General features: G+C 44.3%; 1 protein-coding gene across 7 annotated transcripts in view; it reads left to right on the forward strand.

Annotated features, from left to right (window-relative positions):
• Positions 1-310: 310 nt before the first annotated feature.
• Positions 311-13,533, forward strand: part of APBB2 (amyloid beta precursor protein binding family B member 2) — a 381,148-nt gene continuing 367,925 nt past the window's right edge. For 4 of the 7 annotated variants that reach the window (XM_073237708.1, XM_073237713.1, XM_073237711.1 and 1 more), the window contains exon 1: positions 312-522. The gene's annotated coding sequence lies outside the window, so the exon portion shown is untranslated. Of the gene's footprint in view, positions 523-1,006; positions 1,325-13,533 lie in introns of those variants that run through there. The other 3 variants (XM_073237712.1, XM_073237714.1, XM_073237709.1) reach the window with 2 other exon arrangements.

Below are 13,533 nucleotides of genomic sequence, written 5' to 3' on the forward strand. Positions count from 1 at the left end.
GACCAGCCAGGCATAAGGTTACTCAGCTGCCTTTTGGTGCGACAGATGTCAGGCCACATGGAGAAGATACCCAGCAGCACTGCGACTCCCGGCCTTTGGGTCTCCACACCCTGGTCCCATTGCCCCCCTGCCAGCTTCCCAGACCCGTGGTAGGAGCGTGTGTCCCACAGGTCCCGCAGCCTCGGCCTGCAGGGGTCGCCCTAGGAGCGCTGTCTGCCCCTCCTCCCCTGCCCCCTCCCCCGGCCCCGCCTTTCTCCCTTTCGGCCCCCGCCCGGCCGGGCCCCTCCAGCCTCAGCTCGCGCAGCCGCCGCCAAAGCCTGGAGAAGTGGAATCGCGCCGCTGCCGCTCCCTGCGCGGGACTCGCGAATCGGCACTGGGCATGCTCAGTCGCCGGAGCCCGTCCTGGTCTCAAGTAGGAAGCTCGAGCGCTGCACCCGCTGCTGATCCAGGCGCTCGGGGGAGGGCGAGACTGGAGAAGAGCTGCCGGGCTCGGAGCCGAAGTGAACGCCGCGCGCACTGCCGGTGAGCCTCGCTTTCTTCCTCGCCTTTGCCCGGGATTCCTGGGCGGCGCGGGCTTGCTGGCGAGAGACCCGGGCAGCGGCAGGGCAGCGGCGTGCGGCGAGTGGCCGCGCGTAGCCCCGGCGGCTGTTCCTCTCCTCCCGGCCCCGGGGGCTCTGCAGCCACTGTCGCCTGCCCAGCCGCAGCCACAGCTGCAGCAGCTACCGCCGCATCTGCAGCAGGCTTCCGCTGCGGAGCCCCGTGCGCCCTGCGCCCGTGCCGCAGGGCCGGGTGGCACGGCGTCTGCGGGCTCACTCCCTGACTTCCATCCCTCCTGCTTCCCGGCGTCTTCTTTCCCTCGGCAGCCCGGGCTTGGCAGGGCCTGGGGCGGGGGAGACAGGGCTGGAGGGGGTGCACCCGGATCGGGGCTGCGGGGTAAAAGAGAGGGTGGGCGCCGGCGGGGAAGAGCGCACACCCCCTTGTCCTGGCACCGGCCTCTGCTGTGCGGCTGGGCTCTTCCTCCCGGAGCGGCAGCGCGCGCCTGCCGGGGACTTGGAGAAGGCGCTGGCTCCTCCGGGGTTTAGAGACTAGCCGCTGCGAGATCAAAGGGGGAAAAGTTCAATTTCCCCCTCGGAGGCAGAGAGCGTTTTAGCTAGAAAATGGCTGTGCGTAGGGGACCGAGTTAGGGAAGCTGGCCACTGGGTCCCGAAAGCCCCTCCGCTGCTCGCCGGGCAGAATGGAGGGTTGAAGACTAGAAATGACATTTGTGCCATGAAAATATTACTGGACGGACGGAGGGGTGCGGAGTCCCATAGAAACAATAAAGGTCGGTGAAGAGATCTAGAACTGATCTCAGGGGCGAAGGGCCGAGGGAACGTAGAGCTTGGGGAAAACAAAATTGGCGAAATTAGATTTAGAGTGGTGGCCGATTTGTAGTCAAGTTCTGCGCAGTTTAGAGCCACGACTGTCACAAACGTTTTTGGATGGCTGGGGCGTTGAGGAGTGTGGGGGGCAAAAATCGAGAAGGCCAGTGTTGGGCGCTCCGACAAGACTGCTCTCTGAAGGCACAGTTTTGTCTGAGTCCCTCAGTCACTGGCTTTACCTTGCGCCCGAAGACTTGGATGAAATACAGCGTTGTCATAAAATGATGCCAACAGTGGTGTTTGAATTCCAAGAAATGAGGAAACTTTGTGAGATTGGTGATTTAAAAAACAAACAGTGGCATCCTGATCTGTTGTTCTGGATCTGGGCCTCTTAAATCTTTGATTTTCGTTTTCCTTGTCTTGGATCTGTATTTCCAATCTCGTCTTCAATAGCCATGATAATTAGAAGTCTTTGAATTGGTGGTGGTGGCCTTTGAGGAGCAGACAGAATCCTTAAAGGGGGATTTCTGTATAACTTCGGAGGCAGCTTTGTTGTGTTTCCAGTTTATAGCTTGAAAGCAATATTTGTTCAGCAATTGTTTATGGTAACTTGTGGATTCCTGGAAATGGTACTGTTTCAAAAGAATGGCATTTGTCAAGAGGATGAGGAACGGTCCACACTGGGGGAAACTCAGAGTGAACACAGGTGGCAGTAGAATACAGTGGGCTGGTAGAACACCAGGGGAGAAACAGATGCAAGATTTCTAGTTCTCCACTTTTGTATAAGCTTATTGTGTGGCCCCCAAAAATTACTTAGGTTCTTCATAAACTGGGGATGTCTCTAGGTATTTGCACAGAACTGTTGAGATCCTTTTTCAGAGAAGGTGTTTATGTTATAGCTTTATTGTCTTTTCCAATTATGCTTTTAACTAAATAATTCACCCCCAAAGAGCCAGCACCATTCAGCACTTTCTGAAACTTATATAAAGTGGTAGTGGAAAAGCTCCATGAGTTGGAGTGTAAAAGACTGGTGTTTCACACTTAACTGAGTAATATGAATACTGACTACAAAATTATTTAGGAAGAGTCTACTAAAATATTGCAGAAGTTCACCTTAAAAGACTTACTGTTACTCTTTTTATGTCATGTTACATCTTTCTGATGACTATTTTCTTTTCCTTCCACCAGAGAAACAACAATAAACATTGAATTATTTTTTTTTCTGTTACAGTAGGAGTTAGATTTGCCATAGTATTAGAACTGTGTTATATTGACTATGCTGATTTCAGGATATCTAAATCTGTCTTTTAAGAAAAATGGAATGTTGTCTCTCTATGCCTTTTTCAGTTGCACTTTTAAAATAGATGGTACCCCAGTGATATACCACTTAAAGTTTTCCTGGCATGTAGGACAGACTTTTAGATAAGTATTCTCAGAAAAGGGTGATACTTATTTTCCTACCCTGGGTTAAGGAAACTAGCATTTCTCAAACACTTACTATGTGTCAAGTCTGAAATTAAGCTCCTTACATATATTATATGTTAGCATATTTCACATAAATGTCAGCTTCCTAAGAAAACCCCTCTGAGGAGGTGGACAGTCCTTGGATTGCATAGCAATAGAACTTTAACTTTTTATCTCACATGACAATATTTTGTGCTGGTTTTATTATTATTCAATAAGCATTCTCCTGTAAACCATTTTTGATTTGTTATTTAGAATTAGGTTGATTGGAACAGCATGTCTTCAAAGTGATTTGAATGTTTTAAAGAAGCTTCCATCCATATTTAGAAACTGTTCGTGTTCATTTATATTCAACAGTGTTGTACTACCAACAAATAAATGTAAGGAAGATAAACCCAGATTACCCATTTTACTTTTAATGTGTTGTTAGTACATATTCTGTATGTTGATATGTGTTGATGGCCAATAAATTGAAAGGTTTTTTTCAGAGCCTGGGTGACAGACTCTCCATAATAAAGCATCTGGTGGGATTTGGTGGCAAGACCATCAACGGGGAACTCCCAAGACTTGCCTGCTGGCCAGGATCTTCCACTACTTTAATTTGCTGTGTGATGTTGGCAAAGTCAGTTTATTTCTCTGGGCCTTAGTTTTCCCATCTGTAAAATGAGACACTGCTATAGAATTCAACCTCTGGGTTCTTCTTGTCCCCTTGAGGAGGTCTATGATACAGCAGAGGGGACCTCAATAGAGCATTAGATGAGGCTGATTTTGTATTTTACTAAGTCTGGTCTGTCTTGCTTATTTGAATGCCCCCTTTTTTTTTGGCCCATTTCTACTTCTCTTAGTTTTTGTTTGTCAAAAAATGGTTAACATAAAATTAACTCTCTGTGGCCCTGCCAAGTCTAGGTAGAGATAAGGTAATGACTGGATTTGGGTCAAGAGCATTAGATCCTGGAAACTGTTTTATAGCATCTCCTGAGGAGAGACTCTGCTCTTGGGCACACGGATGACCCGAGAAAGAAGCCTGTGCAGGGGCTGCAGAAGAGGGTGTCCGGTGCCTTGGCTGCGAGGCTTTCCTATGTGAAGTTTTGGCAAGCCTTTCCCATGTCCCTGGCCTCTCTCTTCAGCCCGTAGTCTCTGGAATAAAGTTATCATTATCATTTCATGTTAGTGCCCTTGCTGAACTGGCTGGGTGCCTGTGGTCAGCTGTTGCGGTGGCAGGAGTCATGGCCATCGGGACGTGCCTGCTGCTCATCGTTGGAAAGATCATGAACTTTTTTTTTTTTTGTGGCAAATTATGACAATGGGGCAGAGAGCAAAGGAAACCAATCCATTTGGTGTTTGTAGCATACTTTGTGTTTGAGATGCTTACAAAACAGCCTCTTTAGCCTTTAAGTGAGGCAGGTGAGGAGAAGGCAGAGTTGTAATCTGCTTTTAAATAATTGATAATTAACAGATGTGAGTCTAGTGCTTCTGATCATAACCAGGCTCCAGGGTTGCTGGGCCTCTGGTAGGAGTGGGGCAGTAACTCTAGACATGAGATGAGAGCTGTGAGGGGTAGAGGCATAGAAGGTAGAAAGTCATGTTATCATGACATGACAGAAGTAAGAAGCCTGGATCAGTTTAAGGGTATTAGAGGCCTTTGGGTATAGGAGACATTCCCTTTCTGCATAATCTTATTTTCATAATATTTGAATCTTAACTTGTTTTCAGAGGACTGAAGAAATACCAGGACAGGCATTAACTTTTATCATCAGGAAAAAAGTCCCAGTGTATTTGTGAGTATATAAAATGTACAAATTCATAAGGACAAACATGGAAAGAGAATATGCAAAAAAATGAATGGTATGGAATTATCAATTAAGGTATTCCTTTATTGTTTGTTAATGATTTGACAGTAGTTATAAATGAAGTGAACCATTCTGTCCTTTGCCTCTTGTGGAAATTTTGCAAAATTTTGTCTCCAAGGTAAGAACTGAGGTTTTGCAAGTGTAACTCTACTGAGAAGTATGCTTCAGGAATGCTTGGAGTGGAGGAAGAGTGGTTTTGTTTTTTCCTTTTGCATTTGAGAAAGAATGCAGTTTGGGAACTCAGCTAGGAGAAGTGTTCATTTAGGAGGATGAGGTTGGAGAGAACTTGCAGGGAGCTCCAGAGAGTGAAGGGAAATGCTGTTGTTGAAGAAGGAAGGCTTGGCATGATGGGTGGGATGGGCTGTAGCATTTCCAAAATTGCTGCCCTAAAATCAGAGCTTAGTTTCCACACAACTTAAAAGTACCTGAGTGTCTACTAAATGCAAAGTACAGTGTTGGGTCCACGGGCCGTTGTCTATTGGTGAAATTTTTGCTGCCCTCATCAAGATGACCATGACAATGGCGTGAATATTTCAAATGTGTTCAAATTAGAAGATGTGTCCTTTTCCCTGACATTATACCCTTGTAAGATTTCTTTTATGAATTGATGGGAATATTTTTTATTTGGCAGCTTAATGGTCCATGAAGTTGATAAGTCTGGGAATGCAGGCCTGCGAAGCAGAGAGCCTTGCTCCTGGGATCAAGTGAGGAATGGAGGCCAGGCCAAACTGGAGCTTGTGGGTGGGCTGATGGGACCTCTGGGCCTTCCAGGAATGTAGAGTCACTGGTACAGACCCAAGGTTCTAGCAGCTGATTTTGAAAGAAGCTAATTTTGAAAGTGCTCTGGGAACCAGAATATTTTTGAATTATAGCCCAAGAATGACAAGGGAAGTGCCAAGGTGAAAGATGAGTGTCTGGGAGAGCAGAAAGGACAAGTGATTGAATGTGAATTTTAGCAGACAAGGCTCAAAACGACAGATCTTTGTGTTTGTGTTTTTGCATGCAGGCCTCTTTCTGCCAAAATAACACTATTTTAGCAACTTGGGGTTGGTGATTCTAGGAAATGCTGATGGAATCAAAGCCATAGAACCAGGAGTTGTTCGATAGCCAGCTTGATTTGCACCTCAGCAGTATCATGCCCTCCTGGACAAGCCTTGATGAACTGCTAGAGGAAGCTTAAGAATAATTTGCTCATAGAATTGCAAAACTCAAATATTTCCTGAGTTTTAAATAGTAGCTTAAGAAAATAATGTATTTTCAGGTAATACTTCAAGACTCTGTGCTTAGTGATGTCTCATCTCACTGGTCATAATAATGTATCATTAATACCACTTTGAAGCTCTTATTTTGTGCCAAGAGTTTTATAGCTGTTATCCTATTTAATTTTACAGAACACTGTAATGCTGTTCCCATTTTAGAGATAAGGGAACTGAGTCCTTTTCCCTAAAGGCTGCCCAATGAATAATGATACTTGCCCTAGAACTGTAGTCAGTACAGAGGAGTCCATGCATTGCTGAAGGACAGGATGAAGAAATGACATTTGTTAATTAAGGGTCATCTGTGTAAGGGGTGTTGTACATTTAGCCCTTTGGAGTACCTCCTTATTTCCTCTTTTATGGGTGAGGAAGCAAAGGCTTGGAAAAGGTAAAGGACTTGCCCTATCCTGAAACAAAGCCTGTGTTGATCTTTCCAGTACACCATGAAACCTTCCTAAATTCAGCATTTGGGGAAAAGGTGAAAGTTTCACCTTTCATCCACTTTCAAAACAGATGTTAACCAAAATCTGCATATTTAGTGGTGGAACTATTTCCTCCAAATTATGGCCCCAATGTGCATTTCTTTCACCTGAACACAAATTAGTAGTAGGAAAATCCAAATGTAATTTCTAAATATGTCTGAAACTAGGGGTTGCTGTGTTGAATCAGAGCAGAGTCATCTAGAATGTTTCCATTGTAAATAAAATACTCCAAAGTCTGATTAGTTGGCGTGTGCCAATCATGAGGCAAAGCTGGGATAACAGAGGCTTCTTGTGACTGGAAAAAGGCAAGGTAAGGATTTCAGAGCTTCTCCATCAGCCCTGTGGCTGACTGGCGACTTCTGGCTGCTAGAGTGGTGGATCTGGAGAGAGGACCCCAGTACCCCAGATGATGGTGCTCTTGGGTGCTGGCTCTGTTCTTACCTTCTGATCTTCATTTGGTTTCCCAAGTAGACTTTTGTCCTGGGCACGAGTCAGTGGACCTGCCATACTGAGTACTGCAATTTGCTGGGAAGTGTTTTTTGTCAGTAGAGGCAAGTAAGTAAGTTAGAATGTCTTTAACATGAGTTTGGTTTCTTGAGTTGATTCATTCTTGAGTGAACTAATGCAATTAAATTTCTGAACATAATTGAGGAATGGTCTGAACTCACTGTGAACTTGGGGTTACAGGTACTTCAGAAAGCACTAATTGAACCTCAGATTCTTCTAATGATCTGAGCAGAAATTCTTATCCTCCCCAATAACCACGTTATATTTATTTATACCTTTTCCAGATCACTAGTGAAGACAGATAGGCATTTATTTGGTGGCACCCAGAAACCTCAACTTGATTTGCTCATACCTTTGTTCAGCAAATATTTATTGAGCATGTACTTTGTGCCAGGCACTGTGCAAAGTTCAGGAAGACAGAGAGGAAGGTACCCGAGCATTGGTTATAAGGTGCTCTAGTAGAGGCATGTGTGTGAGGTTCTCAGGGAGTAGGGAGAAGGAGGGCTGTCCTCGCTCCACTGGAGTAGGGGGTCCTCACGTAATAGGAGGCATGGCAGGGGACTCCTAGTATAAAACCCCACCACAGAAAGCCCTTCAGCTGCCTCCTTTTCCACTTTTCCTTCACCCAAGAGAACTATTGTAGCCTGTTTCTTCTACCCAACCCCAAGGATTTGTCTCTCCTTCTATAAGGGAACCTAGGGATTTGCCTTTCAAATCTCTGTAGTATTGGTTCGCAAAAGGGGCAGTTTTGTGCTCCAGGGGCCATTTGGCAATATCTGGAGACATTTTTGATTGTCATGACCATGGAATGAGGACTACTGGCCTCAGCGGGCAGAGGCCAGGGATGCTGGTAAACATTCTACAGTGCGTGCACAGGGCAGCCCTGTGGGAAGGTAGTAGGGATTTGGTGGTTAAGGGCCAGACTCTTAGGGTTCCAGTATTGCTCTGCAATTAATCATCATGCACTTCAGAGAACAAAATTACACCTGGCCAACAGAATTCACAGTGCCTCAGTTTCCTCATCTGTAAATAGAAATGCGAATGGTGCCTATATGATATGGTTGTTAGGAGGATTTCCTGCGTTGTTAATACATGGTGGTGAACAGTTGTTGGCGTGAAGTAAGACTGTAACAGTTATTATTAATTTTAGTTTTAAGCAAAAACTTTTAACTGTTGGCTCTAAAACGCTCATGCTGAGAGAATCCAGGGCAGCTGGGTTCGTTGCCCCACCTCTCAGTATGCTTTGGTGGAAGAATTGGCCATTGTTTTTGTTCCTTTTTGTCCATGGATTTTATTTCCACTGTCTTCACGTCTTGATTCTAGGACTTTCAATAGCTTTGCCTTTCATCCTTTTTTCCCAGGGACCCAAATTTATGCCCTTAATGAACCTTCTCCAGAGGGCTGAGAAATATATTTATGATTTTCCTTAGCTCTGTCTATTTTGGGAATGGTGAGAAAATGGGAAGCAGGTCAGGGGCAATGTTGCCTTACTTCCTGATTATCATAGCTCTTTTCTCTATGAAATTCTGCGCAGGATTGAGAGGCAGGTGGTACTGCCTACTTAGTAACTCTTCCTTCTACACCCACCAGCTCTGCCCCCAAGTTAGGTGCGTGCTGCTTCCAAAATACCCTGTAACTGGGTCGCAACATTATCTGCCTGCTTGGAATCATTTATAAAAATCAAAGCAAAGACACAGACTATGTCCCTGGGATCTGGAATGTCTGTGTCCTCTACTAAGAGAATTTGCAGAGTTGTCCTGGAAACAAAAGAAAGCAGACTTGTTATCTCAATTAGGTGGCAGGATCTCCATGGCCTAGAAGCATGTCTTTCTTTCACTTGCACAAGTGCTCAAACCATGGTCCTTTCTAACTTTCCATAGGAACATGAGCTCGTGGATTTCACTCAACAGATCAGAGTTACTGTTGGATTTTTGTAACGTAATTGACTTGTAAAGATTTTCATTCAGTGTTTTGAATGGTATCAACAGACTAGAAAGAAATTAAGGTCAGTAGCTACAAGCTTCATAATTCCTCGCCCACGACTGGTCATCTCTCCCCTGAATGAGAGGAGTGGCCTATCAGTGGCCTCCTGGCTTGTCCAGCTCCATTCATTCAGTTTGGCTTCTCAAGCGCTGGGCGCTGTTCCAAATGCTGCATGTGGAAACTGACCAGAATAGAAACTGACCAGGAAGCTCACTGCCTCTGTCTGTGGGAAGCTTTCAGTCTAGAGGGAAAGACTGACAGCAAGAGAACTATGATAAAATGTGATGTGTGCTACCAGGGACAGAACTCAGTGCTTCCTAGATCAGCACCTGCCCTGGTTGGGCTTTGGGGGAGTGTCAGGCAAGGCTTCCCAGGGGAGGGATGTTCAGCCTCCCACACCGTGCTGGCACTGCCATTTCTGCAACTGCATAAGGTGCCTCTGATTCCCATTCCTGGAGCCTGCTCTGGAGTGCCTCCGCTTTCCATCCCACCCTTGCCTCTCACCTAGGAATATGCAACTGCCTTCTCCAGCCTCTGTTTATTCTCTACACTCCCTCTGAGAGGTTCATCTGAAATCTTCTTCAAGTCTCAGCATGTCCATCCCAATTCTCCAGGGGCTCCTCGCAGCCTTCAGGATGAAGTCCCAGGTCCTCGGTGCTGCACCTGACCCCCTTCATGATCTGCCCTATCTCCATCTCACTCTCTGAGCTTAAGTCACACTCTTTTTACAACATGCCAGGTTTTCCCTGGTCCTGGGGCTTGTATCCTCTGTGTTCATTGCCTGCCACCATCCTTCCCTGTGTGTCTGTTCTGTATCTGCTTGACTTTTGCTCCTCCTTCAGGAAGTTCCTTAGTCATCATCCACCTCAGTGTGCATCCGAATGACCTGAGGGCTTGTTAAACTCACATTGCTGGCCCCGCCTCCAGAATTTCTTGTTCTGTAGGTCTATGGTGTGGCCTGATGAAAGTTTGCATTTCTAACAGCTTCCCTGGTGATGCTGAAGCTGCTGGTCTGGGGACCACACTTGAAAAACCAGTGGGGTTACGTGATCAGCTAGGACATAGCGACTGGTTCTTACTCCTCCTGGTGCTCCCCACCCCCCACCTACCTCAAGCCCTTGTCACACTGTGTCACAGCTATTTGCTCCCCTAACTGCTCTTCCAGCATAAACCCCTCGGGGGGTGGCACTGTTGAAGTTGTTCTTCATCTTTCTGTACCCAGTGCTTAGAAGTCCTGGGTACTCAATAAGCATTTGTCAAAGAATGACTATATGACTGAGAAAGAGCTTTATCATTGGAGGCTTTAATAAATATGTCCTAGAACATTTTCAGCAGCTGGTTTTTCTGAAAGTTTATCCCCAGTTGTGATGGTAGAGGCTTATAACATGATGTTATTAAAACCATGAGTTTGGTTAACATAAGAGCCAGTTAACTTTGTGGTTTTGCGTCCAAATTCTAGGGAGGTTTAGGGGAGAAGCTCACTTTAAAACCGTTATTGTTTCTGGAATGATTAAAAATAGTAGTTTTCTTCGTGGCTAAGCATGAAGATATCTGCCCAACGGACATGCAGATGTCATTTAATTTAGCAACCATAGCGTAAGTGTGGCCTCTTTATTGGAAATAATAATTCATACTGAACTGAAATTAAATGTAACCAGATGTTTAAGTAAACATTTCTCCAAGCCAGAGAGAGGAATAGCTAGAATACTTCATTTACTTAGTCATTCTGCAAATGTTTAGTGAGTACCTACTATGTGCTGTGGCCACAGTGGTATGACAATGAATACATTTTCTACTTTTCTTGGTGAGAGGTACTATGGAGAAAATAGAGATAGGTGATGTGATGCAGAGTGCCCTGTGGGCTCCTCTAGATCAAGTTGTCTGTGTAGGTGACTGTGAAACTGTCCTGAGTGACAGTAAGTGATGGCATGTCAGGATCATGACACAGAGAGGAGCAGTTTGAGGCCAGGAGAATGGTACAGAGGGCCTCACTTAAACATCACTTCAAGGAACCCTAATGCCCCTAAAGTCTTGAAGACAGGATTGATGTCCCGTACTATTGTGCTTGCTTATCTAGGCCTCCACTCTAACCTTGCCTCCCAAAGTGGGTTCATTGAAACCTGAGTGATTGGAAATAAATTGTAAATAAAGGTTTTTGCCATTACGATCAGAAAATTGTATATACTTTCTCTCTCCATTAGCATATTCAAGCAGCTCTGTTAAAAAGAAATTTAACTTCACTTAATCCCTCATTTACACAACCTCCTCTGAGCTGGTGTTTCTTGGTTCTTACCTTGGATGACCAGCTCTAAAGGTGCTCCTTTGTGTCCACCTAAAGGCTGTTCCATGTGGTGCAGACTTCTGTTCTCCACCTTCCACTCTCCCTTCAGTGACTTTCTGATAGTTGAAGAGAACCATGGGATCTTTGGCAGAGACAGGGTTTCTCATGTTAGTTTTCCTCGTGTCTTGTGCCCAGTTATCAGCCCCACTGATGCGGGTCCAGGGAGAAATGGCATTTAGAGTCTGAGGGACGGTTGCTCACTTGCCACATACAGAGAGGAGCTGGCTGTAATGTCATGTGGGATACAAGCTATTTCTACACATGCTTTTGCCTCAGTTAATTTAACAGAGTGGTTTTCGATTGAATTGTTCAAATTATGACTTCATTCTATCCCCTTTTGGGTATGTAAACATGACCTTGGATGTCAGCTGCTCCTGAGTGGAAGTAGGGAGAGAGAAGAAGAGGCCTGTTGGGTTTTCTAAGGGGGAGCATTAGTTATGAGAAAAATGAACCAGGATCAGACTTGGTTAACATTGTGCTGAGTTTTTGTAGACATTTTGGAATCTTAATCCCAATTTTTGAAAAGATTAGCTTTTAGATTTCCTTTTGGTTGAGATACATTTAGTTTTGGTCCTGGAGTCAGAGCAGATGGACTGGGTCTGTCTTTTTGTAAAGCTTCCTTCTCTGATCTTTATGGTTATAGTTAAGCACAGCAAGCTGGGAATGGAACAAGGTAGGGTAATCTCACTGAAAATTTCCATTTGAGAGAGAGCCCAGGAGAAATCTTTTTGTAGAATAATTTAGAGTTTAAAAGAGCATTTGGCTGTGACGGATGGGCGGAGGCCCCTCCTTAGCTGCAGATTTCTTATGCTTGGGCCAGTTGCCAGAAGGATGCAGTGGGCTTGTCTGAGGAGAGGATTAAAGCAGCAACAGCTATACATGGAACAGCCCCAGAAAAGAAACAGTCCACTCAGGGACGTAACTGGGGGTGGAGTGATAATAAGAATTAGGAGTCCCTGGAGGTTCCCTCTAGTTCCAGGAATTTGGGATGATTGGGCCTTTTGGGTCCCCCTTGTTGGGGTACTTTGTTTTCATGGCCTTGATGCTCTCTCAAAATGAAAAGAAATTTAGTATGAATGGTGGATATGTTGGATACCATTACCGTGGACAGGATCTTCATGTCCTCGATCATCTAGTATTCCAAAATTCAAGGGGAAAGAACTATATTCAAATTACAGGTATTCCAATGATTTGAGCAGAAAAATGTATGAGCAGGGGTACAAGAAAGTGACACTCATATTACTCTGAATGAGATTTAGCATTTGGGTCAGTGTCGTTTTCTAAAAACGTCTTTTTTCCCCAGGACTTCAGGTTATTTCTACTAAAATAAATAAAGTCTTGCATTTCATCAACTTATGTATAATTGTCCCCCAATCAAAGTAATCTGTCGACTTGAGTCTTATTTCAGCTGAAATCATTTTCCTTTACTGGTACTAGATCCTCTGTTATATATATTTACAAGATGCAAATAGAAATAAGAAACAGAAATAAGACTTGGAGTTTCATTACATTTTATCCCCCCCTACCCCATACTGAGAACATGTGGACTGCAAGAAAAACCAATAAAAGAAAAATGGGGAGAATGTTGATTTGTGGCACTATTATCTTTATTTCCTGTGAAGAAAACAGGATTTTCATTAGATGCAGTTGTGCTGTTTCCCACTGAGAAGGATAATAGGGAGATGGATGGTCACATTCAGAGCTTATGTACATTTTTGCTTAACATTTAAATGATTTTTATATGAGCACTTGTGAAGATTTGCCTTCTTTCTGCAGCACCATCTATTACACAATGTGGTACTATCTTGCCAAGATCAATTTCCTTTATATCAAGTGAAACTTAGGCATTTTTAACTTAAATTTACTACAGGAGAGCCTGGTGGATACAAGTTGTCACAAAAGCACATTTATTTTTCCTAAGCATTAACCTTGAAAGTTAATTCTTGAAATGCTTGGAGATACAATAATTTTGATAGATGGTTAAGTTAAATAAGGAGGACACTCAATGTGATGTAATTATAAAAATTTCATTTGCATAAAGCAAAAGATTATGAGAGGAGTAGAAATGAAAGTGGACTGATTGTGTGGTGGGATCGTGGATGATTTTGTTGGCTTTCTCCCTCTTCTTCCTCCCCAACCATCTTCAGTGTTTTTCTATCCTTTCAGCAATGAGTAAAAGGAGAAAAAAAATAATTCTCATGTGTTCATTTTTATTTCCTCTTGAGGATGTTCCTTTCAGGATGTTTCATCAAGGAGACTATCTGGGAACAAAAAGGGTACTAGCATTAT

This window comes from Manis javanica, chromosome 5 (assembly GCF_040802235.1).
Source record: "Manis javanica isolate MJ-LG chromosome 5, MJ_LKY, whole genome shotgun sequence".
NCBI lineage: Eukaryota > Metazoa > Chordata > Mammalia > Pholidota > Manidae > Manis > Manis javanica.